Here is a 19,485-nt window from a genome sequence, read left to right as displayed (position 1 = left end):
CTGAGCCCACAGGTCCCTTAACGCCTGCCCTGACCCAGGCGTTAAAAAGAGGCGCAAATGGGTTTTTTTTTTGCCCCGCCCACTCCCGGGCGTCATTTTTGCCCGGGAGTATAAATACCACGCACATGCCTGGGAGTCATTTTTTAAGACGGGAACGCCTACCTTGCATCTCATTAACGCAAGGAAGGTGTTCACGCAAAAAAATGACGCTAACTCCTTGAACTTTGGCGCTAGACGCGTCTAACGCCAAAGTATAAATATGGAGTTAATTTTGCGTCGAATTTGCGTCGAAAAAAACGACGCAAATTCGGCGCAAATGGAGTATAAATATGCCCCCTGGTCTCTAGTTTCCATAAACATAGCGTTTTTTTACTTTCCTTTATCTTTGGCACCATTTGTCGAATCTTCACAAAATTTTTGAAAAAAGTGTGCCCAAGACTTTTGTTGTGCATGCAAAGTTTTGGGGTGATCCGTCAAGCGGGGGCCAAGAAAAAGGGGGGGGGCTCAAAAAAAGTGAATTTCACTTGTTAATTCCTATAGGAGTTTTGAGCACAACTACAGGTCGAACCACTGGATGGAATTACACAAAATTTGGCAGAAAGGTAGCTTTGGGTATATAGATCACGCTTTTCATTATTTGGTGTAAATATGTCCAGCAGTTTAAAAGAAATTTATGGAAAACCAACTGTGCATATTTAGAGGCGCAAAAGCATCGCAAATCCTCCCCATCTTGTGCAGAAATCTGATTTAACTGCCAACACTTCCACAAGGAAGTGTTGGTAGCCATTTTGTGACTTGGCTTCAGGCTAGTTTAAAAAAAAAAGAAGAGGCAGCATAGTATGAAGCCCTACCCCTCTCAACCCTGGTGCCAGGTCTTCCAGGACTTCCAGGACCCCTACCCATCTCCTGGGATAAAACAATATATATTTTTTTTCAAAGTGAAAATCATGAACATTCATGACTCCCACTGTGGATTTGAAATAAAAGCAAGCAAGATCTCTAGTGGGTTATTTATTTTGACCCGATTGAGCATGTTTTTACCTCATATTTATGATGGGACTCAGCATCTGTGGAGGAAAAAAGGAGCCAGCTGATGATTTACATTAATGTCATTTGTATACAAATATAATGACAGAGTGTTGTCTTTCTTTAAATGCCCACGTAAGTGCAATAAACCATTACTACTTCTTTGCTGTACAAAAGAAAACAGTATAGCATAAAATGAGTGTGGATCAATAATTTTGTAAATGGAAGTGAGGCGTAACTTAAAAATGTCTTTGTGTTTTTTATTGATATTATTATTAGTTTTAGCAGTAGGAATAGCACTGTTACTGATAGCGAGTAATCGCATTGTCATAATTTCCCAGAAGGACTAAAGCTTTCATAGCTAAGGGAAACAGCAAAATGCACCAAATGGTCGTTCTCATTTTCCCCTGCCACCCTGTTATGAAAAGAATCTGTGCCTTCTTATCCCCCTATTCACCATCTCCTCCCCTTAGCCTCTACACTGCTGACGGCTTGAGGGCTGGAAGGAGTTAAACAGATTTTAAGTCTTTGCGTAAACGAGCACTAGATAACTGTAAGAATCAAGTGGCCTGTCCACTGCCCCTGAAAAATTGCCTACCTGTGTCAGCAGCCCTTGGTAGAAATATTTATGAAAAATAAACAACTGTACCAACCCCACTCTCCCCTAGGGTACCAGCTGATGCTGTAAGCTGTGTTGGCTTTGCACCTATCAGAGCAGGGATGGAGGAAGATAACAGGATGCAAGTCCTGCTCCAATCTCCAGGCTACTGTTTCACGGAGACCCCCCCTTTTTAAATGAATAGTCCCACCCTAATATCCCGTAAGCAACAACTAGTTACGTTTCTTAAACATTTACACACATCAGCAGGGAACCTTTAAAATCAATATAGAGTTGAAATGTATATTGATTGGTATTTGTACCTTCGCAGGTAGAAGTTGGGTGCTTAAAGGTGGAGTGTGTCATTTATATATTATTTATATAATGATTTCATCTAGAGCGTTTTACTCCTAAAAATACCTGCAATTGTTATTTAACAATCAGAATGTTATCGAACTTGGAAAAATGAAAGGCCTGTCTGATCTTGTCAGGGTTTGAATCTGCAATGGCTTTATTATACAGATCTCAAGAAGAAGTGCTCAGATCACTGGTACAGGAGCACTAGAACAATTCCATCTGCCTCAGATCATTTAGGCCCAGATTTACAAGTAATGACACAAAACCATTAACAGTTACCCCCTTGCATTACTCTTACAACACATGTGGGGTGGCATAGGGACCTAACACAGTCCCAAAATTTTGTATCTGGCAATGCAATAGAATCTGCTTGCTTGCCTGAGTCTTCCATGTGTACACCAAAAACAGCACCCATGACATCTAAACGCCATGCAATGTACAGCAAAACATGGATCACATGCAGTGGCAAATGAAAAGCTGCATGAGATGTAATATGATTTGTACATGTGGACTTGCTCATGTGTCAAATGGGGGTCATCCAGATTCATGTCCTGGTGGCGCTGTGTGCAGACAGGTGCCTGTGAATGAAGGACTTGATGTGTGGCTCAATGTCATTAAAATTGATTAAAAATGAATTACAATCTTATGACTAAATAGAAAAGCTGGTACAGGCCACCAGTGACACATCTCCATCTCATTGCAGAGACTGAAGAAACACCTCCTGGCCAGCTGCCTGTCCTGGACTTTCAAGACGATCTTGATGACTAGTTACCCACCAAAAATCCTGACACCATCCAGCAGATTCTGTGTTCCATCCGGGAACCATCTCTGGTTGCCGGCACGACACACAGCGTTGCGGGGTTTCCAGATGAGCCACCAAACAGAGCACATGTACTACCTGCCAGCTCACGCAGAGCCCTGGGTTCCCAGGACCCAGACATCGTTTTCCACAGTCAAGTGGTGGGAGTCCAATGGGAGCTAGCACAAAGTGTGCTGGTGGGGATGGAGACCATGGTGGGCAGCCTAGATGAGGTACAGGGGTGCCTCAGTACCAATAGGGGCAAGTCTGCTGCTATCAGAGGCACCCACTCCCCTCTGCATGGATTGAAGCAGTACCTGGCCGAAACTGCTGGCATCATGAGGCACAGGCACTTACAATACCCTACCAAAGTGACACCAGTGAGGTTGGCAACAGGCTGGGGGAAATGCTTACTGTCATGCAGTATCAAAGAGTACTTGGCTGCCTGTGATGTTGCTGCTGTGTTAAGAAACCAGAAGTTTCCCCTTGAAGCAATGATGCTTTACATCTTCCCACAGATGACAGCTACTGGGACCTATGTTTCCACTTCTTATCACCCTGATATGTGTGTGCCTCCCACAACTCTAGCATAATCCCTGGCAGGGGAGGCATCGCACACATCATAGGATGAAGATACAGAAGAAACATTATTCACCCGGAAAACAGCCTAGTAGCCATAGTCTGTGGCACATGGCCAGTGTCCCTTTAGCTCTGTGTTTAAGATCATGCCAGTGTCACCAGAACAATCTACGTCCCCACTTCTCTTTCCCACTGTTGACCAATCAGACCAATGGACTGTCAATGGGCCCCATCCTACATAATGGCAATGTGATCAGCTCCTGACTGAAACACTCCTCTTCCACACGTCTGATTACATGTTCCTCTACCTCTGGATCCTGTTTGGGCATCCAATGAATTGGGATCTCTCATGGGGTCTATCTCCTGTGCAATGAACTAAATAAATAACTCTCAATAGCACATGTAAATACATGCACCTCACACATAAACTCTGTCAATTATGTGTCTGAGGTTAAAAGTGCTTGACCAGAATGCATCATATGACGCTAATACAATGAGGGGCCTATGAACATGGAAATGGAGCTGTTCAATTCCACAAGTGAAGTTAATAAACTGAGGTATGTCAGTCCTAAAGTGCAGGGTAGGGACATATGGAAAAGAGCTAAGTCAAAGAGTGTGCCTACAGCAGCTCATATGTATGATCTACAGCCTAGTCCCAATGCAAGCAACCTAGCACCATGCTGCAATGTGTGACAGTCTTACAGGCAATAGTATCTGTAGGAAGGTGTCATTTTCAGAATGATAACAGTATCTAATGTATCTTTGAATTCTTCATGTGTGTTATAAAATTGTGCACACATAGTAAAAGCAAATGTGTGAAGCAATAATTGTATCAATCCAAAATGTGCCATGCAAACCCACCCTGGGCCTGGTGTCAGTATATTTTCCATTGCCTCAGGAACAGCTATCATTATGCGGCTGATGCAGTGTCAAACACAATGGATTTTGCTTGGGTATGGCCAAAGTACCATCCATTTAACGCCACTCTGCTGCGTCACTGCTGCAGGGGAGCTAAAAATTGGTGTGGTGTCACCCACAGTGCCACAGTGTCATCTTGCACATATGTGAAAGAAAACATCACCATTGTATTGTCACAATGAACATATGCCACTGAGTAACTACCAAAGGGATATGTGTGTCTATGTGTCTGGCACAATTCCACATTCACTGACTGTAACATGGTTCAGGTGACTGAGAGCCATGATGAGAACCAAGTAATAGACAATGCATTCAAGCAAGTTATCTGTCTTGTAGCATGCATGTATTTTGACACCTGATACCAAATTCAACACATGTCGCTGGGCTAAGCAAGTGTGGCAGATACATCACACCATTGATATGACAGAAACATAATGCACGTGTAATAATGTGAGGGCCAGCCATGCGTGACTCTGTACCAAAACCTTGATTTAGGGGGATTGTATTGACAAAAATTCCATTGACAGTGTAAGTCACATAATTCCAAGACACAGTAATACGCAATAAGATTACCTGTGTCAGGGTGTGTATCCATCCACAACCAGAGTGCCACATACCTTGCAGAAATATGACTTGATTAGCTGATATTGCACTGTTGGCAATCTGGCAAGAACCTCAGCTTAGGAGATACATATTGTCACATATATCACAAAGTACTGCTGCTCATGCCACTGTAATATGTAAAACTGTGCCTGTATAGACATGCTGTCACCTACACAATAGACATGATGGAGAGCAAGCTGTATGGTACAACAATATTTATTGACCTATGTACTTAAGTCTAAAAATACACTAACTAAATTACCTAACTAAACTATCCTATTCTACCCTAAGTATCCTACCTTATAACTATAACTAACCTAGCTTATCTTAACCTATCCAATCAGTTGAACATCAGCTTCCTACCACCCGTAAACTACATCCATTGACAAGTACAACAGTGACCACAGCCAAACATTGACTAACTAAATATGTGCTAAACAAATACATAGTTTTGCATTTGTTTTAAATTTTATATATTTTTTTGTTTTTAATAATTTTTTATACATGAACATTGACGTAAAAAGTCTCCCCCACCCCAACTATCACACTTATAACATCCAACCCCACTCCCTATTGATATACAATTATGGCCTAAAACTAACTACCCTACACAAACTTAACTATACCAATTTATCTAAAAAAAACACCTAAGAAAAAATGAGAGTTTGAAAAAGGGTAAGGGAAAACTGTTCTATTCACAGATTTTGCAGGTCAATGTATCTTCTGGTTGGCCTGTAGGCACTTCACTATGGTAAACATCTGTTCAACCTTATGCTCAACCCGAGCAATCCTGTATTTCTGATCAGCCAGTTCAGTACGTAGGTCCTGGATGTAAGGTGGCTCCACATGGTGCTGGCCTGGCTGGGAAACTGCAACCCCAGCTGAATTTTCTTTCATCTCTACTCTCTACTGATGAAGGGCTCAACCCAGAAATACGTGTCTAGAGATATACAGCAATGTCTGCACCAACTTTAGTGAAAAACTACAGAAAATTTTCAAGTAAGCGCTAACTGTGAACTGCATTTACCAGGATGCAAAGGGGCGACCAGTGCTGGAATGTGAGGCAGTGTGCTCGCAACCCCCCTTCCTGTTTAAAATGCTCCCTTGAGCCACTGAGCTGATGAGCTTTGGGGATTCAATTGTGTGCCTGTGAGTCTTACTTGACCTGAGAGGACTTTGGCAGCATTTCCAGCAACCCCAGATGAATTTTATTTGTTGTCTACTCTCTACTGATGAAGGGCTAAACCCAGAAATACGTGTCTAGAGATATACAGCAATGTCTGCACCAACATTGATGAAAAATGACAGATAATTTTCAAGTAAGTGCTAACTGTAAACTGTATTTACCAGGAGGTAAAGGGGTGACCTGTGCTGGGATGTGAGACAGTGTGCTTCCAACCCCCTTCCTGTTTAAAAGGCTCCCTCGAACCACTGAGCTGAAGAGTTTTGGGGATGCATCAGAGTGTCTGTGTGTGGTACTTGACCTGAGACGATTTTGGCAGCATTTCCAGCAACCCCAGATTAATTTTCTTTGTTCTATACTCTCTACTGATGAAGGGCTAAACCCAGAAATACGTTTCTCGAGATATACAGCAATGTCTGCACCAACTGTGGTGAAAAACTGCGGATAATTTTCAAGTAAGCTCTAACTGTGCACTGCATTTACCCAGATGCAAAGGGGCAACCTGCGCTGGGATGTGAGGCAGTGTGCTCCCAACCCCCCTTCCTGTTTAAAAGGCTCCCTCGAACCACTGAGCTGAAGAGTTTTGGGGATGCATCTGAGTGTCTGTGAGTGGTACTTGACCTGAGACGATTTTGGCAGCATTTCCAGCAACCCCAGATTAAATTTATTTGTTCTCTACTCTCCACTGATGAAGGGCTAAGCCCAGAAAAACGTATCTAGAGATATACAGCAATGTCTGCACCAACTTTGTTGAAAAACTACAGATAATTTTCAAGTAAGCTCTAACTGTGAACTGCATTTACCAGGATGCAAAGGGGCAACTTGTGCTGTGAAGTGAGGCAGTGTGCTCCCAACCCTCCTTCCTGTTTAAAAGGCTCCCTTGAGCCACTGAGGTGACGAGCTTTGGGGATGCACCTATGTGTCTGTGAGTGGTACTTGACCTGAGAGGATTTTGGCAGCATTTCCAGCAACCCTAGGTTAATTTTCTTTGCTCTATACTCTCTACTGACGAAGGGCTAAACCCAGAAATACCTGTTTTGAGATGTACAGCAATGTTTGCACCAACGTTGGTGAAAAACTACAGCTAATTTTCAAGTAAGTGCTAAATGTGAACTGCATTTACCAGGATGCAAAGGGGTGACCTGTGCTGTGATGTGAGGCAGTGTGCTCCCAACCCTCGTTCCTGTTTAAAAAGCTCCCTCAGGCCACTGAGCTGAGGAGCTCTGGGGATGCACTTGAGTGTCTGTGAGTGTTACTTAACCTGAGAGGATTTTGGCGGCATTTCCAGCAACCCCAGTAGAATTTTCTTTCTTCTCTACTCTCCACTGATGAAGGGCTAAGCCCAGAAAAACTTATCTAGAGATATACAACAATGTCTGCACCAACTTTGTTGAAAAATTACAGATCATTTTCAAGTAAGCTCTAACTGTGAACTGCATTTACCAGGATGCAAAGGGGCAACTTGTGCTGTGAAGTGAGGCAGTGTGCTCCCAACCCTCCTTCCTGTTTAAAAGGCTCCCTTGAGCCACTGAGGTGACAAGCTTTGGGGATGCACCTATGTGTCTGTGAGTGTTACTTGACCTGAGAGGATTTTGGCAGCATTTCCAGCAACCCTAGATGAACTTTCTTTCTTCTCTACTCTCTACTGATGAAGGGCTAAACCCAGAAATACGTGTCTAGAGATATACTGCAATGTATTCACCAACTTTGGTGAAAAAATACAGATCATTTTCAAGTAAACACTATCTGTGAACTGCATTTACAAGGATGCAAAGTGTGTCCTGTGCTGGGATGTGAGGCAGTGTGCTCCGATCTCCCCTTCCCGTTTAAAAGGCTTGCTCGAGCCTCTAAGAGGACCAGCTTTGAGGATGCACCTGGGTGTCTCTGAGTGGTACTTGACCTGAGATGATTTGGGCAGCATTTCCAGCAACCCCAAATGAATTTTCTTTCTTCTCTACTGTCCACTGATGAAGGGCTAAACCCCGAAATACGTGTCTCGAGGTATACAGCAATGTTTGGACCAACTATGTTGAAAAACTACAGATAATTTTCAAGTAAGCTCTAAGTGTGAAGTGCATTTACGAGGATGAAAAGGGGCAACCTGTGCTGGGAATTGAGGCAGTGTGCTCCCAACCCCCCTTCCTGTTTAAAAGGCTCCTTTGAGCTACAGTGCTGGCCAGCTTTGGGGATGCACCGGTGTGCCTGTGAGTGGTTTTTGACCTGAGAGGATTTTGGCAGCATTTCCAGCAACCCTAGATGAATTTTCTTTGTTCTCTACTCTGTACTGATGAAGGGCTAAACTCAGATATACCTGTCTAGAGATGTCCAGCAATGTCTGCACCAACGTTGGTGAAAAACTACAGATAATTTTTAAGTGAGCACTAACTGTGAACTGCATTTACCAGGCTGTAAAGTGGAGACCTGTGCTGGGATGTGAGGCAGTGTGCTCCCAACCCCACTTACTGTTTAAAAGGCTCCCTTGAGCCACTGAGCTGATGAGCTTTGGGGTTGCACCTGTGTGCCTGTGAGTGGTACTTGACCTGAGAGGATTTTAGCAGCAGTTCCACCAACCCCAGATGAATTTTCTTTGTTCTCTACTCTCTACTGATGAAGGGCTAAACCCAGAAATACGTGTCTAGAGCTATACAGCAATGTCTGCACCAACTTTAGTGAACAACTATAGATAATTTTCAAGTAAGCGCTAACTGTGAACTGTATTTACCAAGATGTAAAGGGGCGACCTGTGCTGGGATGTGAAACAGTTTGCTCCGAACTCCCCTTCCTGTTTAAAAGGCTCCCTTGGGCCTCTGAGCTAACCAGCTTTGGGGATGCACATGAGTGCCTGTGAGTGGTACTTGACCTGAGAGGATTTGGGCAGCATTTCCAGCAACCACAAATACATTTTCTTTCTTCTTTTCTCTCCACTGATGAAGGGCTATACCCAGAAATACATTTCTCGAGATATACAGCAATATCTGCACCAACTGTGGTGAAAAACTACAGATAATTTTCAAGTAAGCTCTAACTGTGAACTGCATTTACCAGGATGCAAAGGGGCAACCTGTGTTGTGATGTGAGGCAGTGTGCTCCCAACCTCCCTTCCAGTTTAAAAGGCTCCCTTGAGCAACTGAGCTGACGTCCTTTGGGGATACACCTGGGTGTCTGTGAGTGGTACTTGACCTGAGATGATATGGCAGCATTTCCAGCAACCCCAGATGACTTTTCTTTGTTCTCTACTCTCCACTGATGAAGGGCTAAACCCAGAAATATGTGTCTCGAGGTATACAGCAATGTTTGGACCAACTATGTTGAAAAACTACAGATAATTTTCAAGTAAGCTCTAAGTGTGAAGTGCATTTACGAGGATGAAAAGGGGCAACCTGTGCTGGGAATTGAGGCAGTGTGCTCCCACTCCCCCTTCCTGTTTAAAAGGCTCCTTTGAGCTACAGTGCTGACCAGCTTTGGGGATGCACCTGTGTGCCTGTGAGTGGTTTTTGACCTGAGAGGATTTTGGCAGCATTTCCAGCAACCCTAGATGAATTTTCTTTGTTCTCTACTCTGTACTGATGAAGGGCTAAACTCAGATATACCTGTCTAGAGATGTACAGCAATGTCTGCACCAACGTTGGTGAAAAACTACAGATAATTTTTAAGTGAGCACTAACTGTGAACTGCATTTACCAGGCTGTAAAGTGGAGACCTGTGCTGGGATGTGAGGCAGTGTGCTCCCAACCCCACTTACTGTTTAAAAGGCTCCCTTGAGCCACTGAGCTGATGAGCATTGGGGTTGCACCTGTGTGCCTGTGAGTGGTACTTGACCTGAGAGGATTTTAGCAGCAGTTCCACCAACCCCAGATGAATTTTCTTTGTTCTCTACTCTCTACTGATGAAGGGCTAAACCCAGAAATACGTGTCTAGAGATATACAGCAATGTCTGCACCAACTTTAGTGAACAACTACAGATAATTTTCAAGTAAGCGCTAACTGTGAACTGAATTTACCAAGATGTAAAGGGGCGACCTGTGCTGGGATGTGAAACAGTTTGCTCCGAACTCCCCTTCCTGTTTAAAAGGCTCCCTTGGGCCTCTGAGCTAACCAGCTTTGGGGATGCACATGAGTGCCTGTGAGTGGTACTTAACCTGAGAGGATTTGGGCAGCATTTCCAGCAACCCCAAATAAATGTTCTTACTTCTTTTCTCTCCACTGATGAAGGGCTATACCCAGAAATACATTTCTCGAGATATACAGCAATATCTGCACCAACTATGGTGAAAAACTACAGATAATTTTCAAGTAAGCTCTAACTGTGAACTGCATTTACCAGGATGCAAAGGGGCAACCTGTGTTGTGATGTGAGGCAGTGTGCTCCCAACCTCCCTTCCAGTTTAAAAGGCTCCCTTGAGCAACTGAGCTGATGACCTTTGGGGATACACCTGGGTGTCTGTGAGTGGTACTTGACCTGAGATGATTTGGCAGCATTTCCAGCAACCCCAGATGACTTTTCTTTGTTCTCTACTCTCCACTGATGAAGGGCTAAACCCAGAAATATGTGTCTCGAGATTTACAGCAATGTCTGCACCAACTATGGTGAAAAACTACAGATACTTTTCAAGTAAGCGCTAACTGTGAACTGCATTTACCAGGATGCAAAGGGGCAACCTGTGTTGTGATGTGAGGCAGCGTGCTTCCAACCTCCCTTCCAGTTTAAAAGGCTGCCTTGAGCAACTGAGCTGACAACCTTTGGGGATACACCTGGGTGTCTGTGAGTGGTACTTGACCTGAGACAATTTTGGCAGCATTTCCACCAACCCCAGAAGAATGTTCTTTCTTCTCTACTCTCCACTGATGAAGGGCTAAACCGAGAAAAACATGTCTAGATATACAGAGCAATGTCTGCACCAACTTTGGTAAACAACTACAGATAATTTTCAAGTAAGCGCTAACTGTGAACTGCATTTACCAGGATGCAAAGGGGCGACCTGTGCTGGGATGTGAGGCAGTGTGCTCTAAACTCCCCTTCATGTTTAAAAGGCTCCCTTGGACATCTGAGCTGACAAGCTTTGGGGATGCACCGTAGTGTCTGTGAGTGGTACTTGACCTGAGACGATTTGGGCAGCATTTCCAGCAACCCCAAATGAATTTTCTTTGTTCTCTACTCTCCACTGATGAAGAGCTAAACCCAGAAATACGTGTCTAGAGATATACAGCAATGTCTGCACCAACTGTGGTGAACAACTACAGATAATTTTCAGGTAAGCTCTAACTGTGAACTGCATTTACCAGGATGCAAAGGGGCAACCTGTGCTGGAATGTGAGGCAGTGTGCTCCTAACCTCCCCTCCTGTTTAAAAGGCTCCCTTGAGCCACTGAGCTGACGAGCTTTGGGGATACACCTGAGTGTCTGTGATTGGTACTTGACCTGTGATGATTTGGCAGCATTTCCAGCAACTCCAGATTAATTTTCTTTGTTCTCTACTCTCTACTGATAAAGGGGTGAAGCCAAAAATATGTGTCTAGAGATATACAGAGATTTCTTCACCAACTTTGGTGAAAATCTACAGATAATTTTCAAGTAAGCAATAACTGTGAATTGCATTTACCAGCATTCAAAGGGGTGACTAGTGCTGGGATGTGAGGCAGTGTGCTCCCAACCCCCATTCCTGTTTAAAAGTCTCCCTTGAGCCACTGAGCTGACGAGCTTTGGGGATACACCTGAGTGTCTGTGAGTGGTACTTGACCTGAGATGATTTGGCAGCATTTCCAGCAACTCCAGATGAATTTTCTTTGTTCTCTGCTCTCTACTGATAAAGAGGTGAAGCCAAAAATACGTGTCTAGAGATATACAGAGATTTCTTCACCAACTTTGGTGAAAAACTACAGATAATTTTCAAGTAAGTAATAACTGTGAATTGCATTTACCAGCATGCAAAGGGGTGACCAGTGCTGGGATGTGAGGCAGTGTGCTCCCAACCCCCATTCCTGTTTAACAGTCTCCCTTGAGCCACTGAGCTGACGAGCTTTGGGGATGCACCTGTGTGTCTATGAGTGTTACTTGACCTGAGAGGATTTTGGCAGCATTTCCAGCAACCCTAGATGAACTTTCTTTCTTCTCTACTCTCTACTGATGAAGGGCTAAACCCAGAAATAAGTGTCTTGAGATTTACAGCAATGTCTGCACCAACTTTGGTGAAAAACTAAAGATACTTTTCAAGTAAGCGCTAACTGTGAACTGCATTTACCAGGATGCAAAGGGACAACCTGTGTTGTGATGTGAGGCAGTGTGCTCCCAACCTCCCTTCCAGTTTAAAAGGCTCCCTTGAGCAACTGAGCTGACGACCTTTGGGGATACACCTGGGTGTCTGTGAGTGGTACTTGACCTGAGACAATTTTGGCAGCATTTCCACCAACCCCAGAAGAATGTTCTTTCTTCTCTACTCTCCACTGATGAAGGGCTAAACCGAGAAAAACATGTCTAGATATATAGAGCAATGTCTGCACCAACTTTGGTAAACAACTACAGATAATTTTCAAGTAAGCGCTAACTGTGAACTGCATTTACCAGGATGCAAAGGGGCGACCTGTGCTGGGATGTGAGGCAGTGTGCTCTAAACTCCCCTTCATGTTTAAAAGGCTCCCTTGGGCATCTGAGCTGACCAGCTTTGGGGATGCACCGTAGTGTCTGTGAGTGGTACTTGACCTGAGACAATTTTGGCAGCATTTCCACCAACCCCAGAAGAATGTTCTTTGTTCTCTACTCTCCACTGATGAAGGGCTAAACTGAGAAAAACATGTCTAGATATATAGAGCAATGTCTGCACCAACTTTGGTAAACAACTACAGATAATTTTCAAGTAAGCGCTAACTGTGAACTGCATTTACCAGGATGCAAAGGGGCGACCTGTGCTGGGATGTGAGGCAGTGTGCTCTAAACTCCCCTTCATGTTTAAAAGGCTCCCTTGGACATCTGAGCTGACCAGCTTTGGGGATGCACCGTAGTGTCTGTGAGAGGTACTTGACCTGAGACGATTTGGGCAGCATTTCCAGCAACCCCAAATGAATTTTCTTTGTTCTCTACTCTCCACTGATGAAGGGCTAAACCAGAAATACGTGTCTCGAGATATACAGCAATGTCTGCACCAACTGTGGTGAACAACTACAGATAATTTTCAAGTAAGCTCTAACTGTGAACTGCATTTACCAGGATGCAAAGGGGCAACCTGTGCTGGAATGTGAGGCAGTGTGCTCCTAACCTCCCCTCCTGTTTAAAAGGCTCCCTTGAGCCACTGAGCTGACGAGCTTTGGGGATACACCTGAGTGTCTGTGAGTGGTACTTGACCTGAGATGATTTGGCAGCATTTCCAGCAACTCCAGATGAATTTTCTTTGTTCTCTACTCTCTACTGATAAAGGGGTGAAGCCAAAAATACGTGTCTAGAGATATACAGAGATTTCTTCACCAACTTTGGTGAAAAACTACAGATAATTTTCAAGTAAGCAATAAATGTGAATTGCATTTACCAGCATGCAAAGGGGTGACCAGTGCTGGGATGTGAGGCAGTGTGCTCCCAACCCCCATTCCTGTTTAAAAGTCTCCCTTGAGCCACTGAGCTGACGAGCTTTGGGGATGCACCTGTGTGTCTGTGAGTGTTACTTGACATGAGAGGATTTTGGCAGCATTTCCAGCAACCCTAGATGAACTTTCTTTCTTCTCTACTCTCTACTGATGAAGGGCTAAACCCAGAAATACGTGTCTAGAGATATACTGCAATGTCTGCACCAACTTTGGTGAAAAAATACAGATAATTTTCAAGTAAGCAGTAACTGTGAACTCCATTTACAAGGATGCAAAGTGTGTCCTGTGCTGGGATGTGAGGCAGTGTGCTCCGATCTCCCCTTCCCGTTTAAAAGGCTCGCTTGAGCCTCAAAGAGGACCAGCTTTGAGGATGCACCTGGGTGTCTGTGAGTGGTACTTGACCTGAGATGATTTGGCCAGCATTTCCAGCAACCCTAGATGAACTTTCTTTCTTCTCTACTCTCTACTGATGAAGGGCTAAACCCAGAAATACGTGTCTAGAGATATACTGCAATGTATTCACCAACTTTGGTGAAAAAATACAGATCATTTTCAAGTAAACACTATCTGTGAACTGCATTTACAAGGATGCAAAGTGTCTCCTGTGCTGGGATGTGAGGCAGTGTGCTCCGATCTCCCCTTCCCATTTAAAAGGCTTGCTCGAGCCTCTAAGAGGACCAGCTTTGATGATGCACCTGGGTGTCTCTGAGTGGTACTTGACCTGAGATGATTTGGGCAGCATTTCCAGCAACCCCAAATGAATTTTCTTTCTTCTCTACTGTCCACTGATGAAGGACTAAACCCCGAAATACGTGTCTCGAGGTATACAGCAATGTTTGGACCAACTATGTTGAAAAACTACAGATAATTTTCAAGTAAGCTCTAAGTGTGAACTGCATTTATGAGGATGAAAAGGGGCAACCTGTGCTGGGAATTGAGGCAGTGTGCTCCCAACCCCCCTTCCTGTTTAAAAGGCTCCCTTGGGCTACAGCGCTGACCAGCTTTGGGGATGCACCTGTGTGCCTGTGAGTGGTTTTTGACCTGAGAGGATTTTGGCAGCATTTCCAGCAACCCTAGATGAATTTTCTTTGTTCTCTACTCTGTACTGATGAAGGGCTAAACTCAGATATACCTGTCTAGAGATGTACAGCAATGTCTGCACCAACGTTGGTGAAAAACTACAGATAATTTTCAAGTGAGCACTAACTGTGAACTGCATTTACCAGGCTGTAAAGTGGCGACCTGTGCTGGGATGTGAGGCAGTGTGCTCCCAACCCCACTTACTGTTTAAAAGGCTCCCTTGAGCCACTGAGCTGATGAGCTTTGGGGTTGCACCTGTGTACCTGTGAGTGGTACTTGACCTGAGAGGATTTTAACAGCAGTTCCACCAACCCCAGATGAATTTTCTTTGTTCTCTACTCTCTACTGATGAAGGGCTAAACCCAGAAATACGTGTCTAGAGATATACAGCAATGTCTGCACCAACTTTAGTGAACAACTACAGATAATTTTCAAGTAAGCGCTAACTGTGAACTGCATTTACCAGGATGCAAAGGGGTAACCTGTGTTGTGATGTGAGGCAGTGTGCTCCCAACCTCCCTTCCAGTTTAAAAGGCTCCCTTGAGCAACTGAGCTGACGACCTTTGGGGATACACCTGGGTGTCTGTGAGTGGTACGTGACCTGAGAGGATTTGGGAAGCATTTCCAGCAACCCCAAATACATTTTCTTTCTTCTTTTCTCTTCACTGATGAAGGGCTATACCCAGAAATACATTTCTCGAGATATACAGCAATGTCTGCACCAACTGTGGTGAAAAACTACAGATAATTTTCAAGTAAGCTCTAAATGTGAACTACATTTACCAGGATGCAAAGGGGTAACCTGTGTTGTGATGTGAGGCAGTGTGCTCCCAACCTCCCTTCCAGTTTAAAAGGCTCCCTTGAGCAACTGAGCTGACGACCTTTGGGGATACACCTGGGTGTCTGTGAGTGGTACTTGACCTGAGATGATTTGGCAGCATTTCCAGCAACCCCAAATGACTTTTCTTTCTTCTCTACTCTCCATTGATGAAGGGCTAAAAACAGAAATATGTGTCTCGAGATTTACAGCAATGTCTGCACCAACTTTGGTGAACAACTACAGATACTTTTCAAGTAAGCGCTAACTGTGAACTGCCTTCACCAGGATGCAAAGGGGCAACCTGTGCTGGGATGTGAGGCAGTGTGCTCCCAACCCCCATTCCTGTTTAAAAGGCTCCCTTGAGCCACTGAGCTGATGAGCTTTGGCGATGCACCTGTGAGTTGTACTTGACCTGAGAGGATTTTGGCAGTATTTCCAGCAACCCCAGAAACATTTTATTTGTTCTCTACTCTCTACTGATGAAGGGCTAAACCCAGAAACACATGTCAAGAGATATACTGCAATGTCTGCACCAACTTTGGTGACAAACTACAGATAATTTTCAAGTTAACGCTAACTGTGAGCTGCATTTACCAGGATGCAAAGTGGCGATCTGTGCTGGGATGTGAGGCAGTGTGCTCCCAACCCGCCTTCCTGTTTAAAAGGCTCCCTTGAGCCACTGAGCTGATGAGCTTTTGGGATTCACCTGTGTGCCTGTGAGTGGTTCCTGACCTGAGAGGATTTTGGCAGCATTTCCAGCAATCACAGATGAATGTTCTTTGTTCTTTACTCTCTACTGATGAAGGGCTAAACCCAGAAATACGTGTCTAGAGATATCCAGCAATGTCTGCACCAACTTTGGTGAAAAACTACAGATAAATTTCAAGTAAGCGCTAACTGTCAACTGCATTTACCAGGATGCAAAGTGGAGACCTGTGCTGGGATGTGAGGCAGTGTGCTCCCAACCTCCCCTCCTGTTTAAAAGGCTCCCTTGAGCCACTGAGCTGACGAGCTTTGGGGATGCACCATAGTGTCTGTGAGTGGTACTTGACCTGAGACGATTTGGGCAGCATTTCCACCAACCCCAGAAGAATGTTCTTTCTTCTCTACTCTCCACTGATGAAGGGCTAAACTGAGAAAAACATGTCTAGATATATAGAGCAATGTCTGCACCAACTTTGGTAAACAACTACAGATAATTTTCAAGTAAGCGCTAACTGTGAACTGCATTTACCAGGATGCAAAGGGGCGACCTGTGCTGGGATGTGAGGCAGTGTGCTCTAAACTCCCCTTCATGTTTAAAAGGCTCCCTTGGACATCTGAGCTGACCAGCTTTGGGGATGCACCGTAGTGTCTGTGAGTGGTACTTGACCTGAGACGATTTGGGCAGCATTTCCAGCAACCCCAAATGAATTTTCTTTGTTCTCTACTCTCCACTGATGAAGGGCTAAACCAGAAATACGTGTCTCGAGATATACAGCAATGTCTGCACCAACTGTGGTGAACAACTACAGATAATTTTCAAGTAAGCTCTAACTGTGAACTGCATTTACCAGGATGCAAAGGGGCAACCTGTGCTGGAATGTGAGGCAGTGTGCTCCTAACCTCCCCTCCTGTTTAAAAGGCTCCCTTGAGCCACTGAGCTGACGAGCTTTGGGGATACACCTGAGTGTCTGTGAGTGGTACTTGACCTGAGATGATTTGGCAGCATTTCCAGCAACTCCAGATGAATTTTCTTTGTTCTCTACTCTCTACTGATAAAGGGGTGAAGCCAAAAATACGTGTCTAGAGATATACAGAGATTTCTTCACCAACTTTGGTGAAAAACTACAGATAATTTTCAAGTAAGCAATAAATGTGAATTGCATTTACCAGCATGCAAAGGGGTGACCAGTGCTGGGATGTGAGGCAGTGTGCTCCCAACCCCCATTCCTGTTTAAAAGTCTCCCTTGAGCCACTGAGCTGACGAGCTTTGGGGATGCACCTGTGTGTCTGTGAGTGTTACTTGACCTGAGAGGATTTTGGCAGCATTTCCAGCAACCCTAGATGAACTTTCTTTCTTCTCTACTCTCTACTGATGAAGGGCTAAACCCAGAAATACGTGTCTAGAGATATACTGCAATGTCTGCACCAACTTTGGTGAAAAAATACAGATAATTTTCAAGTAAGCAGTAACTGTGAACTCCATTTACAAGGATGCAAAGTGTGTCCTGTGCTGGGATGTGAGGCAGTGTGCTCCGATCTCCCCTTCCCGTTTAAAAGGCTCGCTTGAGCCTCAAAGAGGACCAGCTTTGAGGATGCACCTGGGTGTCTGTGAGTGGTACTTGACCTGAGATGATTTGGCCAGCATTTCCAGCAACCCTAGATGAACTTTCTTTCTTCTCTACTCTCTACTGATGAAGGGCTAAACCCAGAAATACGTGTCTAGAGATATACTGCAATGTATTCACCAACTTTGGTGAAAAAATACAGATCATTTTCAAGTAAACACTATCTGTGAACTGCATTTACAAGGATGCAAAGTGTCTCCTGTGCTGGGATGTGAGGCAGTGTGCTCCGATCTCCCCTTCCCATTTAAAAGGCTTGCTCGAGCCTCTAAGAGGACCAGCTTTGAGTATGCACCTGGGTGTCTCTGAGTGGTACTTGACCTGAGATGATTTGGGCAGCATTTCCAGCAACCCCAAATGAATTTTCTTTCTTCTCTACTGTCCACTGATGAAGGACTAAACCCCGAAATACGTGTCTCGAGGTATACAGCAATGTTTGGACCAACTATGTTGAAAAACTACAGATAATTTTCAAGTAAGCTCTAAGTGTGAACTGCATTTATGAGGATGAAAAGGGGCAACCTGTGCTGGGAATTGAGGCAGTGTGCTCCCAACCCCCCTTCCTGTTTAAAAGGCTCCCTTGGGCTACAGCGCTGACCAGCTTTGGGGATGCACCTGTGTGCCTGTGAGTGGTTTTTGACCTGAGAGGATTTTGGCAGCATTTCCAGCAACCCTAGATGAATTTTCTTTGTTCTCTACTCTGTACTGATGAAGGGCTAAACTCAGATATACCTGTCTAGAGATGTACAGCAATGTCTGCACCAACGTTGGTGAAAAACTACAGATAATTTTCAAGTGAGCACTAACTGTGAACTGCATTTACCAGGCTGTAAAGTGGCGACCTGTGCTGGGATGTGAGGCAGTGTGCTCCCAACCCCACTTACTGTTTAAAAGGCTCCCTTGAGCCACTGAGCTGATGAGCTTTGGGGTTGCACCTGTGTGCCTGTGAGTGGTACTTGACCTGAGAGGATTTTAACAGCAGTTCCACCAACCCCAGATGAATTTTCTTTGTTCTCTACTCTCTACTGATGAAGGGCTAAACCCAGAAATACGTGTCTAGAGATATACAGCAATGTCTGCACCAACTTTAGTGAACAACTACAGATAATTTTCAAGTAAGCGCTAACTGTGAACTGCATTTACCAGGATGCAAAGGGGTAACCTGTGTTGTGATGTGAGGCAGTGTGCTCCCAACCTCCCTTCCAGTTTAAAAGGCTCCCTTGAGCAACTGAGCTGACGACCTTTGGGGATACACCTGGGTGTCTGTGAGTGGTACGTGACCTGAGAGGATTTGGGCAGCATTTCCAGCAACCCCAAATACATTTTCTTTCTTCTTTTCTCTTCACTGATGAAGGGCTATACCCAGAAATACATTTCTCGAGATATACAGCAATGTCTGCACCAACTGTGGTGAAAAACTACAGATAATTTTCAAGTAAGCTCTAAATGTGAACTACATTTACCAGGATGCAAAGGGGTAACCTGTGTTGTGATGTGAGGCAGTGTGCTCCCAACCTCCCTTCCAGTTTAAAAGGCTCCCTTGAGCAACTGAGCTGACGACCTTTGGGGATACACCTGGGTGTCTGTGAGTGGTACTTGACCTGAGATGATTTGGCAGCATTTC

This window comes from Pleurodeles waltl, chromosome 2_1, assembly GCF_031143425.1.
Source record: "Pleurodeles waltl isolate 20211129_DDA chromosome 2_1, aPleWal1.hap1.20221129, whole genome shotgun sequence".
Lineage (NCBI taxonomy): Eukaryota > Metazoa > Chordata > Amphibia > Caudata > Salamandridae > Pleurodeles > Pleurodeles waltl.
The sequence above is the reverse complement of the archived record's forward strand: the minus strand, read 5'-3'. Positions refer to the sequence as shown.